We start from the raw sequence: 16351 nt of genomic DNA on the forward strand, positions 1-16351 counted from the left end.
CACTTTTGCTATGTCAAAATTTTAAAAGGAGTCACAGGTTTCTCATGCAGTCCTGGGAAGCATTTTACAGGAAGCAGGTGGAAGCATTTTTTGAATTCAGAAATTGTGTACCTGAACAATGGAAATGTGACCTTGACAGTACAGCAATTATGAAAGAGGTTTTAGAAAAAACACTGACCATGGAAAACCTGTCCAATATGGATAATCTGGATGAAATTAAGAAAATCCAGGACAGCATCAACTGTAAACTTGCTGGTCTGGAACAGGAATTTAGGGAGTTTGTTGAGGAGTACAGTGCAAAGGATGAAACTTTCCAGTTTTGGTCTAATTTCATACACAGAGATTGCTTGTCATATGTGGGATTATACTTGGCTTTTAGGAGTTCTAATTGGGACTTGCGAGTGGGGGCTATAAAAAAATTGGCACCCCTTTTCCATGCCTTTGATAGGAAAATTTACTTAAGACTTGTTCCACAACACTTAGCAGACCTGTTGACAATGCCGCAAAATATACTTGGCCACTTAAAGAATGGTGGATTCACTGCTTCATTTACAGGGCTCAGTTGGAGGCAGTTAGCCCTTGATGAGGCCCATGAGTCACAAATCAATTTACATGTGAAAAACTCTGTCTTCAAACCTTCACCGGACTTGCTTGATAATATTGCTGTTTATCTACCCTACAGGGCAGCTTGTCAGTCCAACATGATGACACAGATTGTTCCTGAAAGAAAAACTGCCTTGAAAAAAATAATACTGAGAGATGATCAAAATCAAGCAGAGAACTTGACGAGCAAATCTGCATCAATATTTTAATAAAATAACTGAAAGTAATGTCTTCAACGTTGACAGCATTCCTAGTAACAGAGGTTTATGAAATTATTTTCAGGAGAAGTTGCTTCAGGTTCAGTTTATGATGATATGTGTAGTTATTACAAACTGGACAAACTGCTTATGAAAATATATTTCTTCTCGGCTATTAAATGTGCCCAGTACTGCTGCCCCTGTCAGGATGAAAAAACTAAAAACATTCACAAGTGTACAAGCTGTGAAGAGAAGAATTCGCACAAATGAACAAGATAAAAAATTAATTGACTTGTGTTTGAAGAAGCAAATGGCTTTTTCCATAAAGACAGGCAGTCCGATCACGGCATTCAAACAGTTTATTCCACTCCCAAGGGCTATTTGTCAAGCTGATGGCTCCATGTACCATCAATCTACAAAGGCAAATGCAAAGAAATTTCTGTTATCAAGGTATGAAAAAGAGTGTGTAGCAATTGACAAACTCCCAGAAGGTTGGATTCCTGATTTGGTCATACTTGAGGGTATGTTTATGATAAACAGTGCACCTATTAGAAGCCATCATAAAACGTTTGGTGATTATTTTATGTATCTCATGAAAAGATGGATTCTGCCTCATTTTAGGAGGAACACAAAAGCAGTCCATCTGTTGTTTGATGACCCAAAGGCACTATGTGGAGATCAACCTAGCCCCAAAGAAATAGAGCAAGGTCGGCGTGATAAAGGGAAGGTCACCAAATGTAAAACTGTTGAAAATTTGACACTCCAGTCTCCTATTCCAAAGGAGAGATGGGCAGATTTCATTGGAAACAGGGACAATAAAAGGTTGTTAATAAATCTCCTCAGTGAAAATCTGCCTGGTTTAATCAGACAATATCTAGTCCCTGGGAAAGAATTTGTCACTGCTGGCGGATACACTGGTGACAAAAGTGGCAAAGCTTACTCAATAATGTTTAATACTGATGCTGTTGAGAGTATAGTATATAATGCAAACCATGAGGAGACAGATACCAGAATCTGGCTAAATATTACAAAATGTAACTATGCAAAGATTCTTGTTTTCTCACCTGATACTGATGTCTTTCACATTGGTCTGCCATATTTCAATTCAAATGACCTTAGTATTTTTGAAAACAATGATTTCAAAGAAAAGGACATTTTTGTTCAATTGAAATCAGAAATTGGAAATCAGTCTTTTTTGAATCTTAATAAGCTTTATCATGCAATCTTAAGAGATCCAGACCTGGCTGACATACCACAAATACATAGGGCTAAATGCATCCAAACAATCTATATTGCATCCGGTTGTGATTTCATATCATTTTTTTTTGGGTATGGAAAAGCAGCTTTTCTCACCACATTTTTTCAACATGCAACATTCATTGCTGGAAAAAGCTTTGGCCCAGGTAATTTGGCCCTGACAGACAGTGAATCTGGTTATTTATCCTTCCTCGCCTTGTAGGAACAATGTATTATAAAAGGCATAATGCTGAATTCGGGAAGGAATATTCAAACCCAGAGGATCTCTTTAAGACACTTAAACAAGACAACAAAAATCTGAGTGAAACAAAATTACATGAACTTTGGGTAGAGACAATAAGAAATGGTATACAACCAAGAATACGACACGAAGATGAATGTATTCCAAATGCAACTGCGCTATACTATCACTGGCTTCGCTCTTGTTTTGTCTCAAAACTTTGGAATCAATCTCATTCCTCAAAAATTTTACTGCCAAACTACTCAGACCATGGTTTTAAGGTCTCTGGAAATAAGCTTTCAATTTTATGGGATAGTGATGACAATTTTGCACTTGTTGAAGCCAATGTAAGTCAATTTACTAAAGGTTGTAGCTGTAAAACTGGCTGTAAAACCAAACACTGTGGTTGTGTAAAGTCAAACAAAGCTTGTGGACCTGCTTGTAATTGTAGAAATTGTATTAACACTGATAGTTGTTCTGAAATGCTGTGTCCTGACATTGACAAAGTAGCGGCAGAAGCAAATGAATTAATTCAAGATGAGATGAATATAGAAACTGAGGAGATAGAAACAGAGATAACCATAGAGACAGAAGAAGAGTATGAATTACCAGAGGAAAATATAATTGAAGTGATAGAAAATGAAAACAACTATCAAAATTCAGACTTAGACATTTCAGATGATGACCTTGAAATCGAGTAGCACTGTACCAGCTTTTTTATATTTATTTTACTTTGCTCATCTTGAGATTTTTTTAACAATCGAACTAGTAACAGACTTTAAGATACATAAAACAATTTATAAATTCTAAAATTCTGAGACAAAAAAATACACACTAAAGAACTGTAGTTGTAGTTAACGTAAAATTATTCTCGTTTGTAAATTGTAGAGGCCATCTCATCTGTGGTGAATGTAAAATGCCCACTCTAACAAGTACTAGAAAACGGCATTCATAGGTGAATTTTTAAGACGAAGTTTCGCCAAGGGTCTATTGAAAAGTGTACCATTTCCAGTAAAATAACACTGTGAAGTTAAAAATTGGTATACACACTCAATTGTTACTGAAAAAAACACTGCTGAAATTTGATCGGTGTTCAAGACCCGGAAGACCATTTACTAGCCCCAGTTCTCCTTCATAGACAGACCCAAATCGTGTTATGCAACAGAAACCACTCAGTATACACATCGACAATCTTTTGAAGGCAGGTTTATTTTTACATGAAAAACTGTTTATATCAGAAAAAATACTAAAAAACACATATTACCTATAACATTCACTCAGGTCCACGGGATAGCATCAATACAGGCATGTTTAGGCGACCCATGCTAGCGTGACCTCTGCATACTACTGCGACCTTTGTTTTGAAATGAAAACGAGGCTATTTTTCTGAGGGCGCTGTTCAAATTACACCCCTAGCGTTCAGACTGGTCAGTATCTTGTGAAAACAGCGACATAGCAATGAAAATTGTTTTAGTCTGTGCTTTTAATCAAATGCATGTGGCTCAATTTCAACGGCCTAGGTCCGATGTTTCCTCTCGTCTGATCATCGTCGTAAATCACACGCCTCTTTACGGCAACAACTCAGCGCTACCCGTCAAGCGATTGATTTTTGCGTAGGTCAGCTGAGCGAAAATTATTGCTCTGGCTCGCGAGAATGTCGTCTGATAAACATTTCCGTGCGTTGTCGCCCCCGTATGTATCTGTTGCGTTTTACCGTACATGTAGGCATTTGTAATCTGTGTACTGTAATTCCCCGGACTGCCTTGCTTTTAGTTGTATTATGGTGTTTACTTAGCCCTGCGCTGTGTGTTCGGCTACAGCTAATCACCCCGCTCTGTGGTGAGCGGGGCGATTAGCTGTAGCGGAACACACAGCATCGTACGCAGGGCTAGGTGTTTACTGCTATTAGCCCTGAATATTAAAATCTAAAGCACTCTTTCATTCTGCAGCTATCTTTGTCACACATTGTCTTGTTTCTTCCGCTGCTCTGGTCTCTGGAACTTCGCTTTTGCTTGCAAATGCTTTCTAGTTTAGATATGATTTCACGACATGATCCAATATGGCGACATGCAGGTGGCCATTTTCTTATGGATTTTTTTATGTCGAGAGCTATAACTCTGGCAAGTGTCAACTGATTGTATTCAAAGTTGGTACATGGACATTGACTTATGTCATACATATGCATGTTGGTTTTTCAGACGGTAAGATCAAATATGGCTGTGTTGTGGCCATTTTGTCACGATTTTTTCATGTACAGAGCCATAAATCAGACATATTTCCACCAGTATCATTCAAAGTTGGCACAAGGACATTGACCTGTGTCATACATATGCACATCAATTTGTTTCACAGCATGTAGCAATATCATGTCAATTACTGAATTTTCTTAATAAGGCTGATAGGTCAAGAAATACTGCATCAAATTTCATGAAACTTCAGTTGGTACAGATGTTAAGCTCACATTGCTTTAGCAGTGAAAAAGACAATTATCAGTGTCATTTTAATTAATTTGAAATTGCATGTGTAATTAACATTCCTAATTAGAGTGATAAATCTGCAAATACTGCGTCAAATTTGATGAGACTTGGTACAGATTTTGATCTCATACTGTTGTGAATACAAATCAATGACACTTAGTGGTATCATTTATTATATAATTGCTAGTTTGCATTATATAATGGATTTTTGTTTTTAGGGTGAATGTCCAAAGTGCTGCATCAAACTTTATGAAATATGGTACCTGTGAAAATCTGTCAGTGTTAGGATAGGATGCAAAAATGTTTGGCAATTTCATGTTGATTAATTACTAATTGACTCATTTAATGGCCTTTTGTAATTAGGATGGCGCCCTGCATTGGTTTTATGTTTTCACCACCATCCCTTACAAAAAGTCCTACAGGATCCTGTAGGACCCAAGGATCCCTGCAGGAGTCCTATAGGGCTACCTCCATCCTATAGCACTCGTCCTATAGGACAACGCCTGTGCTGTAGGATTTATGTGTCATGTCTTATGGGTTCGTACTAGTCCTATACGCTCATATTTGTGCCCTATAGGACACCCTACAAGATGATTCTGCCTGATTTTAGGACTGTAAAACTGAACAAGTAATGTTTGAGTAATGTTTATAATTATAATTATTCCCTTACGAAAATAGTCTGTAGAATTTCACACATTCTCATATACCCTTTCTCAAAAGCTATTTCTATTTACACACACATGCCAGGAACATACCATATTCCTTTTGCCGTTTGTACATGTCATGGCTGTACACAGACAAAGACTCTCTTTGTTAGATCCAAGGTCAAGTGAGCTGACCTGTGCCTTTGCTTTGTTATGTAAATAGTTTCCTGCATTTACAATGGGCTGATTACATAATAGTACAGCCACGCATTATTCATTTGCACTTGAGGCAGTGCACCAGTGAACATGCATGGCTCTTGTTAATGTAAAGTACTAAAGTTCAACTCCAAATTGCATGGAACATTAGGATCCAAGGTCCATTACCAAGATTCTAACAGTGTTATGGAGAAGGGAGCTCACTAATATGTCACAACTGTAAGAATCGACATTGCAGCATCAACTGAACTGACCTCTTAATTCTGTGAGTTAAGATACACATCTATTCAGTTAATAATGCACTTGGCTGAGGTGACAAGTCAAAGGTAGGCCTTGCATTCATATGTGTAGGTTGCTTTATATTTTGTAGTCCCTGTATGTTGCATTGATTTCTGTTTTGATTGATTGTTAATCTTAATTCCTTTAGAAATAAACTACATGTTTATAATTACTTGTTTTGTAAGTTAACTGACTTTTTGTGAGTTTTGCAGTTATTCATTGCTTTTGGTACCAATAGCAAAATCAGAAGGAGTTATTCCTTACTTAACAAAATTTCTGCACTCTTTTACAGAAGTTTGTTTGCCTTGTGCGAGTTCAATCTCTTAGAAAGTATGATAACAATATGTAAAGCATATTCTGTACCCTATAGGGCTCCCTACAAGACCCCCTATAGAGTTCCCTATAAGACCCCCTATAGGGCTGCCTACAAGACCCCCTATAGGGCTCCCTGTAAGACCACTATAGGGTTCCCTATAAGACTCCCTATAGGGCCCCTATAAGACTCCCTATAGGGTTCCCTATAAGACCCCTATAGGGCTCCCTATAGGGTTCCCTGTAAGACTGCGTTCCAAAATCCTATAAGACTACTACTGCCTGATGTCCTATAAGACCCTACATGCCTCTACCCTATAGGACTGGTATAGGATATTTTTGTAAGGGATGGAACTCATTCTTGGCTATAGAGCCCCATCTGTATCACAGTATTTTTATCACTGACCTAATTAATGAAGAGGACTCTATCCTCTCTGAGGACTTGTACCCATTAACCCTTTGCACCCTGACCCCCTGGTACTCTATGATGTCATCGGACATTTCTGTCCGAGCCGGGTTCAAAGGGTTAACAAGTGGGGACTGTGTCATCAACAATGATTTGTTGTTGAAAAGCAATAAATTGGTATATATGTATTTTGAGGCTTTTTTGAAATTTTGGTCTAAAGTATTGTGTTCAGGTAAATGTATCAACTTTGGATTTTGAAGTTCAAAATAATGTAATTTGCTAAGTAAATATGAGCAATTGGAAGACAGAAGTTTGTTATGTGTATTACATGTTATATTAACCTGTGCAGCTGACACACTGTTTTACAAGAAAAATATCATGGAAATATCTCTATATGTGTTTAACAGAAGTTTTGGGGTACAGATCCGGTAAAGTTTTGCCTGTTTTATTGAATAATGTGCCAAATATGATATCCTTGAAGTCCTTGGTCAAATTGCAACAAATCGAGATTTGCTGCACATTTTACCTGTGTATTTTTGGTAGATACATGCTCAACTGTAAATATTGTTCAAATAAAATGCTAATGAGCAACAAAAGTGTAAACTTAGTGAAAATCTCAGAAAACACTATTCAGATTGTTTTGGCAAGGCGGCCAACATACCATATTTTTCAAAAAGTGTTGCATTGAAGTCACCAAGAGTGAGGGGGTGTACAGATCTTGTAAACAACCAGCATTTCATTTACAAGATTCAGGATAACATATAAGTATATTCACAAAAGTGTCATCCGTATAGACAGTAAACTTTGCTGCTCAATCCAACAAAGTCAGGTTACTAATCACTAACTCATACATCTGTATATGTAAATATGACAATGTTGTATGAAAAAAATAGTGACAACATCACTGTTCGCTCCCATAAAGTTATCAAAACAAGTCAACAATTGTATGAAACACGGACATACATATACAGACAGACTGACATACACAGACTGGCACAGAGTGATGACATTGACCCCAAGTGTGCCTTGGCCCATGGAGAGTGATAAAGATATAACAAACAGCTGAATGTAATGATAAAATAGCTAAGTATAGGCCTATACAGGCACTGAGAGTGAATATGTTACAGCAATTTGATTAGTTTCTTTTCGTTTTCTACTTCTGTGATAATCTGTAAGATAATCCATCTGTGAGGCAGTTTATGTATTGAGAAATATGTTATCTTTTACAAGCACACAGCAAACTGTTCTTGATTTTTCATTTACAATATTTGACATAGACTGAAATACATAACATGCAACCAATGTTTACACTTTGCCCATACACCAGATACATGGAGAAATTTCAACATACAATCATCAACTCAGAAACCCTACAGGGAAAAGTAAACATTGTTTTCTTCCAGAACAGCTGGTGCATCCACATCTGGAACAACTTACAAACTTAACCAATTACACAAGGATGATGACACAAGAGATAAACTGTGGTGAACTTGACTATTCCTTTCAAATCCTTACCTAACTTGACATCTTAAACTAATATACACTGAAAGTTAATAGTGCACAAAAATACACCGGGGTGGACCATTTGATAAGGGATGGTGTCTGGAAGATCGATGAGGTACATTATCTTTTTCATCCGATCCATTGTACATTCTTTTTTCCCCACTCTCCCACCTTTTCTTTTTGTCAAAACTTCTCTGGCTGAATTTTTTATTGGCATTTGTTTGGAATTTTTTCAAAATCTGCTAGGATTTTTTTACCACATTTCAACACCAAATACAGTTACCATATCAAATGCTTACTAAATCACCACATTATATACTCTTAGTTCCAGTAGGTATAAAATTACAAAAAAAATATCTTAAAAATACAAAATGAAAGATATCCCAGTAAAACTGAAAGTTTCGCAAAGTTCCCCCAAAATTCAAAATTCCGGATGTCAACTTAATTTCAATATATCTTATTAACAAAAACCCTAAGAACCGGTTTACTAAATATCAAAGCAATCAGACTGGTAAATTTTGAGAAACAAATTTTTGACCAAAAATGAGAAAAATTGCCCCCAAAATACAAAATTGCAGATTTCATCCTAATTTTAAATATATCTAATTAACATAAACCCTAGGAACCAGTGCACTAAATATCAAAGCTACCAGATCAGTAGTTTTTTGGAGAAAAATTTGTTTGACCAAAAAGGCAAAAATTGCCCCAAAAATAAAGAAAACTGCCAGTTTCAACATACCTTCAATACATTATATTGAGATTAATCTTAGATACCTGTATACCAAATATCAAAGCTATCAAATCAGTAGTTTTTGGATAAAAATTTTTTTTATCAAAAATTGGGAAAATTGCCCCAAAATTACAATATGACAATATCAATACAATTTGCATGACTGAGGTCATTCTGAGGAACATGAATATTAAGTTTCATAGCAATCAGACGAGCGATTTCAGAGAACAAGATTTTTGACTAAAAACGGAAAAAATACCCTAAAAATACAAACATGCAAAGTTCATCCCAATTTTTGCACACATAATTTAGAATACCTAAAGAAATCTGCATACTAAGTTTCAACCAAATCTGACCAATGCTTACTGGGTTTTAGCCATTTGCAGAATTTTTCCTTTTTCCCCCTCATTTGCATTTTTTTGGCACTGATATGTTCATTAGAACAAATTCACATCTCCACCCCTAGGTGCACCTGTACACCAATACTAAGACAGTAGGTGCTACGGTTTAGGAGTTTTTGATGTGGACGGACTAACAGACATACATACATGTATACATACACACAGACGCCATTTTGCCACCTTATACGAATACCTCCCATTTGCATATATACATATGCATATATGGGAGCGTAAAAATGCTTTGAAATTTAGTTTGAAAGGTTTCTGTTTCTTTCCATTGTCATATTATATATATTTATGGAATTGTTTTTCTTTGTATGTCAAGTAATAGGGCTTTTATACAAATTCCTTGTTTGATGCTTTGAAATTTGGTTGCCCCTAGGCTTTAACCAGATATGAACTGAAAATGCTCACGTGTTTCATTATATATTGCAGTTATGTGTGAATTTGAACCTTTGCCACATGTTTGCAACTTTACTGAAAGTATTATGATTAACATAATTAACAATATTCACCACATTAATTCTAAAAGGCCATGAAGTATACAAATATGTAATTAGCTGAAATAAAAATATTAAATTTCTTTTACTGCTGTCATTGTATCACCATTTTGTATAGCAAATATAATTACCTTTGGCCAAGTAATTCAAGCCATATATACCAAACTGTGAAAACTCATTAGATAGGCAAATATAAATTAGCTGACATGAAAATGTGAAATAATTTTCAATATTGTTTTAACGTGGTATAATCATCAATGTATATAGCATGTTTTGCCATCTTCGATCAAGTAAATCCCAGTATATATTTGAAATTAGAAGAGATCATTGAAAGTGCAAATAAGGAATTGGCTGAAGAACAATGCTTAATGACTTTCAATAATGTTGTATCATATTATCGTTAACGTACCGGTATATAGCAAGTTGTGTCAACTTTGATCTTGTCAATTCAGATAAATATATATTCCTATCTTCAATATACAGTATGTAGCAAGTTTTGTCAACTTTGGTCAAGTCAATCCAGATATATCCCTAATTAGCAAGTTTATTAAATGTGCAAATTAGGAATTGGGTGAATTTAAAATGCTTATTGACTTTCAATAAAGTTAAATCATAGTATCTTCAATATACATACCAAGTTTGGTCAATTTTGCTCAAGTCAAATAGATATATATCCCTAATTAGGAAAGTTCATTAAATATGCAAATTAGCAACTATCTTTCATGTCACTCCTTAATGGTTGCTACTGCTGATGTACCTTGGTGTGATCAACATTTGTAGCAAATCTCATCAAATTGTGTGCAGTCGTTTTTAATGTATATCCGTTTTTTCTAAAATCATTAATTATGCGAATGAGCAAAAAGTGTGCAAGCCAAACCCACCAAAAACTAATCAGTTCTTGCTATTTGCTAACTGAACCCATGTACCAGATTAGATTCTGATCTGATCAGCCGTTTTTGAGATATCAGACCAACAGACAGACAGACACACAGACAGACAGACAGACAGACATCGCTGCGACATATGCTCACGTGTGTGAACACGTGAGGAAAAAAGGATGTACATATGTGATGCCACAGATTCCTTGATAGGTTTTTGCTTTGAAGTTTTACCATTTGTCTATGATACTGCAATACTTGTTTAACTTAGTGGCAGTTGGGATATACCATTATCATGTAGGTGTGGCCGAATTATGACCAGTGGAAGCTCTAAAGAATGCCCATTCTTACACCTTTAGTAGTCTCTCATTGTGCAACCATAGACATTAGAGAAACCAAATATTGTCTATGTTAATTCTATGCAATAGAATAAGAAGACACCTTAAGTTTTGTATTGCAGATTGCATCACTAATTATGATATACTAGGTTGCATGGTATTGCCTAAGTGTGTGTGATCAAAAGTTCCAACAGCTGCAAACCTTTTCATACTTTAATGGACAGTACATCAAAAATTTTTCAAATGAACTTGACTATGAGTATCACAAGCTCAAGGTCCATAAAAGCTATGAAAAATTGTGTATACACTCACTCTTGCCATTCTCGCGAGCCAGAGCAATAATTTCCGCTCCGCTGACCTACGCAAAAATCAAGCTCTGGCAGATTACGCCGGGAAAATGCGGAAGTATGAATATGGGTTAATTAATTATTCATGAGAACATATCATCCGAATTAGCCAATCACGAATCCGTTTTACAAAGTCATTTCGGGTCGATCGTAAGCTCCTCATTGTCTGTGTGTACACAATCGAGCTTTCAGGGCCTGAGATCCTCTGGTTCCGTTGCATCTCTTCCGATATATGTTGCATTAAATCCGACAGCTTTCAAAATTTTGACAGTTTTTCTGTCATGATCGAGAGCAACGGCGACACCATGTGAATACTATGGCTTCGGTATGTACACAGACTACGGCCAGCAACGAACCCGGCCCGGTCCCACTGCAAGGTCGTCCCCATACACTCAGTGTGACAATTTTCGGACGATCTCAGTTCAGACAGTTAAAGACATGCTGTTCGTTGTACTCACTTCGCTCCGTAATGATAGCGTTTTACAAGTCATGATTCCGCATATTAAGTCAGGTGACGCTGCTGTCCCATTTTGAATAGTTAGTTTTTCGGTAAAAGCTATTTCGGGCGCTATAAAACTTCGCGAAGTTAACACACGGTACGATACAACAAGGTGTCGAAAGCAACACACAGAGACAGCCCATGTCCGATGTAAGTACCATACACGTCGAAATATAGTTGCGTCGTCCATGGATTGAACGAACTAATTTATAACAAAATTTTTACAAACAGTTTTCTAAACACATCAAAATTAAAAATCGAAGTTTTGAAGTTTCAAAATATCAATATTTAGCCCCTATAATCACATTCCAAATACGACGTCCGAATACTGCGATAGCAGTCTGATTACTACGCACTCACTGTGGAGTCAACAATTTGGCAACTTTGACCCCTAAATACCACTTCCGTCCTGTTAACAGTTTTAGGATAAACACAATAAAGTTTCGAAGGGTATAGTAATAAGATTTTGTACTGCTGCTCGTCATTTGTGAAACAGCTTTGGGCGAAATACACTATACCCTGTCCGAAAACTGTCACCAGGTCACACTGAGCGAGTGTATGCATATGCGTGTTCGCACCCGGCTGAACTGCAAACCCATTTTGACGCTATTTTTAAATATACTCTATGGATATCAATGTTAATTTTCGATGTTGTTTTTTTCTTTCAGGTGAGTTACTAGTGGTTGTATCAGCGACTGTACCAGTGTGCATCAACGGCATCACTAAGTTCGGAGGTGAGATTTAGAAATTATTGTTTTTTATTTTTAATGCTGGCGATTTGTAAATCAATTTCCTGAACATATAACAAGTTCTGCTTTGATTTTCTTTATTTGAAGTGTCTGTGTTGTCTTGGGATTGTTTGGGCATTCTTAGTTAGTCCCCAAGGACACCGTCCGGGGGGACTTAAAGGTTTGGTCATGTCCGTGCGTGCGTGCGTGCATGCGTGCCTCTGTCCGTCTGTCCTTCCGTCCGTCCGTCCGTTCACACAGATATCTCAGACATGCCCAGGTCAATTTCTTTCAAACTTTGCACAGGGATAGTACCCTACCTATACAGATGCACGTCGATTTGTTTCACAATGGCAATCAAATTTGGCCGTGTTAGAGGGACTTTTTTGTTTTCACCTCCATAGACTCCCATGTATAAGGCAGTCTCCATAGACTCCCATGTATAAGGCAGTCCATAGACTCCCATGTATAAGGCAGTCCATAGACTCCCATGTATAAGGCCAAGAAAAATAAAAATATTTTTCTCATCGTATTCATATTGCAAAAAGGATGCAGTACGTGACACAGTTTTTAGTCCCCATGGATGAAGTCCAGGGGGCTTATAGATTGGGTCATGTCAGTCCGTGAGTCCATCCTTGAGTCCATCCGTTCGCGCAGATATCTCAGATATTTTATTTTGACAAAATATCACGTGACCTTGGTGACCTTTGACCTCATATATATATATATATATATATATATATATATATATATATATATATATATATATATATATATATATATATATATATATATATATATATATATATATATATATATATGCCCATAACTCGGAGACCACAAGTGCTACACCCTTCATATATGGTATGATGGGACAGCTTATGACGCCACATATTGTACCTCATTAATTATGCGCATATCTAATTTTGAGCGAGCCAATAGAGCTAGAGGTCTGATTTTTGGTATATAGGGATAACTTAGCAATACTTTTTTAAGCTCCGCTGTCAGCGACGCGGAGCTTATCAAATAGGTTGATTTGCCTCCGTCGTCCGTCGTCGTCCGTCAACAATTGCCTTCTCCTCTGAAACCGCAAGTCCAATTGCTTTGAAATTTTATATGCAGTTCACTTAACCCTTTGCGCTCCAGTACGGCTTGAAACGGCCCAGCCAATCACAGTCCAGATACCCGATTAGGCCTGATCCGGCTTCGTACGCACACAGTATTGAAATCCCAATCAGGCCTGAGACGGCCTGCACGTTGCTATGTTACACACAGAGTGATTACATCGTTATTTTTGGTCGTGACAAGTACTCATAAATCACTGACGTTCTACAACATCTTATCTCGACGTCACCAATAATTGAATACATTTCCCGCCTCCCCTCATGAATAAACGATTAGTTTCCCGCCCCTTGACAGACGACCTCCTGACCTTATCTTTGAACACAGGCGCCAGATTTACATGTGTGAATATTCATTTAAAAGTTTGTTTTGAACTGCGGATGTCGACCCCGGAAGTACGAAACGATGGGGTTTGGGACATATTCTTTGGGGATTCCGATTCCGATAGTGATTTTGAATTCTTCAACACAGAAGAAATAACGGAACAGCAACTGAGAACGGAAATTGCCCGGGAAGCCTATAAGCGTGAAAATGGAAGCGACATCGACCCAACCGAGCTTGCCGAACGCCTGTTGAAAGATCTTCACGCTGACGATATTGATGTGGCCAATCTGCAGTGGTCAGAAAATTCCGATGATGTGACTTAATTTATTTAATTTTAACGGTGATGAGTCTCTGGGCCGTTCCACGATCTTGGTTGTACAGGCGATCAGCTGGATTTTTTCCGGCTGTTCATGACAGATGATTTTCTGGATCACCTTGTCCGTGAGACCAACAAATACACGCAGTTCAAGCAAGATCGCTTACAGAAAGTTGATGCCGATTGGAGTCCGGTCGACAGAAATGAAATGAAGGCGTATTTTGGTGTCATTATCTTAATGGGTATCCACTCTTTACCCGAGATACGCGACTTCTGGTCAACAGATGATCGTCTCCATGTACCAGGGGTGGCGAAAGTCATGTCGCGAAACCGGTTTATGAAGCTGAACCAGTATTTGCACGTCAATGATCCGTACGCTGAGCCTGACCGACAAGATCCCGGCAGAGATCGACTTTACAAAGTTCGCCCTATAATTGACGTAGTTCGTTCTAAATTTCCGATGAAGTTCATGCCTTTCCGGGAAATTTCAATCGATGAAGCCATGTGCAAATTTAGCGGACGGTCACCGATGATCCAGTATATGCCTGCGAAGCCCGTGAAGTGGGGATTTAAAATTTGGTCGGCTGCATGTCCACGGACTGGATATACGTTTGACATATGATCCCATACGCCGGGAAAGGAGAGCAGATTCAACACGGTCTCGGCTACAGCGTCGTTGTCGATCTCACCAGCAGATATTTTGGCATGGGACATCATCTTTATTATGACAACTTTTTTAGTTCTCTGCGTCTGGCCGTTGACTTGTTGAACAGACGTATGTACGTCTGCAGCACTGTTCACAAAAACAGTAAAGGGCTTCCTCCTGCCGTGTCAAAGTCAGCGACAAAGTTGAAACCAGGCAACTATGTTTACTTGAAGAGTGGTGAAATCATAGCGACACTCTGGCATGACAAACGCGATGTAACACTGCTGAGTACCAACTGTAATCCAGTGGAGTTGAAATTCAGCGAAAGGGAAAGGAGATGTTTGTACCAACAGTGGTGAGAAAATATAACAGCTTCATGGGCGGCGTAGATTTGAGCGACCAGATGGCATCGTACTACCCGATCAACAACAAGTACATGAAGTTTTGGAAGTACCTGTTCTGGTTTTTCATCGATCGGATGATAATCAACGCCTTCATCCTGTACAGCATTGCCCATTCTCCAAATCCCAACCGAAGGTACAGACAGAAAGATTATCGACTCGATCTTTCAAGCCAGCTCATCGGTGGTTTCAACAAGTCGTAGAAAGCGGGGTCCACAAAGCCAAGTTACGGAGCTTGAGAACAGCATCAACATCGACAACATCGCTAACCACAGCTGTGAGGTACTGTCTCCGAACGCCAAACGGAAGAAGAAATGCTGTCGTCAATGCAGTAAAACTGGCAAAAAAACACCAAAAGGCTATCCAGTTGAGACCACGTGGGGCTGCAAGCAGTGTAACGTCTATCTGTGTAAGAGCGAGTGTTTCTTACAGTACCACGCGTCAATTTTGCGACGTTGAGCGATTTCCGGTGTCCCGCGAAAAATGTAAACAATGTTTGCAGTGAACGCGAACGGCTTTGAAATCTAATCTCTTGTTGTGACTTTTATTCACCCTGAACAGAACAGAATATTAATGAACAGCTGATCGGACACTGGCAATTTTTTTTTCGCCAAGACTTCTTCATAAACGTTTATGAGCTTTTCATCAATTTCACTTTGACTTTGTAATTTTCATAAGTTAGTACGCGCGGAGTGAGTTACCCTCCAGCCTCAGGTAAGAATTGAGCGTGTGCTGTTTGCATTGTGAGCACTCCAACTTTGAAAATAATTTATTCCATGATAAAATTGCCATCATAATTTATTTTTTTGGTCGAAAAAATTTTGTTTTGCACACTTTGAAGTTCAAACACTTCATTTTCAAACATTCAACTTAATCATTTTCTGTCACACTAATTTCATCACCCATACAAAAAAACTCAAACTCTAGTGTTATAAAAATTTTATTCAGCAGCTTCTAGGAATTCCTATCTTGCCTGTAAAAGAAATAATTTGGTTAAACATAAAAAA

At 37.9% G+C, this 16351-nt stretch overlaps 1 long non-coding RNA gene across 1 annotated transcript in view; it reads left to right on the plus strand.

Annotated features, from left to right (window-relative positions):
- LOC139127663 (uncharacterized) overlaps nt 1–16351 on the plus strand; it is a 155244-nt gene that overhangs the window by 50394 nt on the left and 88499 nt on the right. The window contains exon 2 of the long non-coding RNA XR_011551072.1: nt 12476–12541. This is a non-coding gene — a long non-coding RNA (uncharacterized lncRNA). The remainder of the gene's footprint in view (nt 1–12475; nt 12542–16351) is intronic.

Source organism: Ptychodera flava, unplaced genomic scaffold (assembly GCF_041260155.1).
Source record: "Ptychodera flava strain L36383 unplaced genomic scaffold, AS_Pfla_20210202 Scaffold_34__1_contigs__length_2629520_pilon, whole genome shotgun sequence".
NCBI classification, from domain to species: domain Eukaryota; kingdom Metazoa; phylum Hemichordata; class Enteropneusta; family Ptychoderidae; genus Ptychodera; species Ptychodera flava.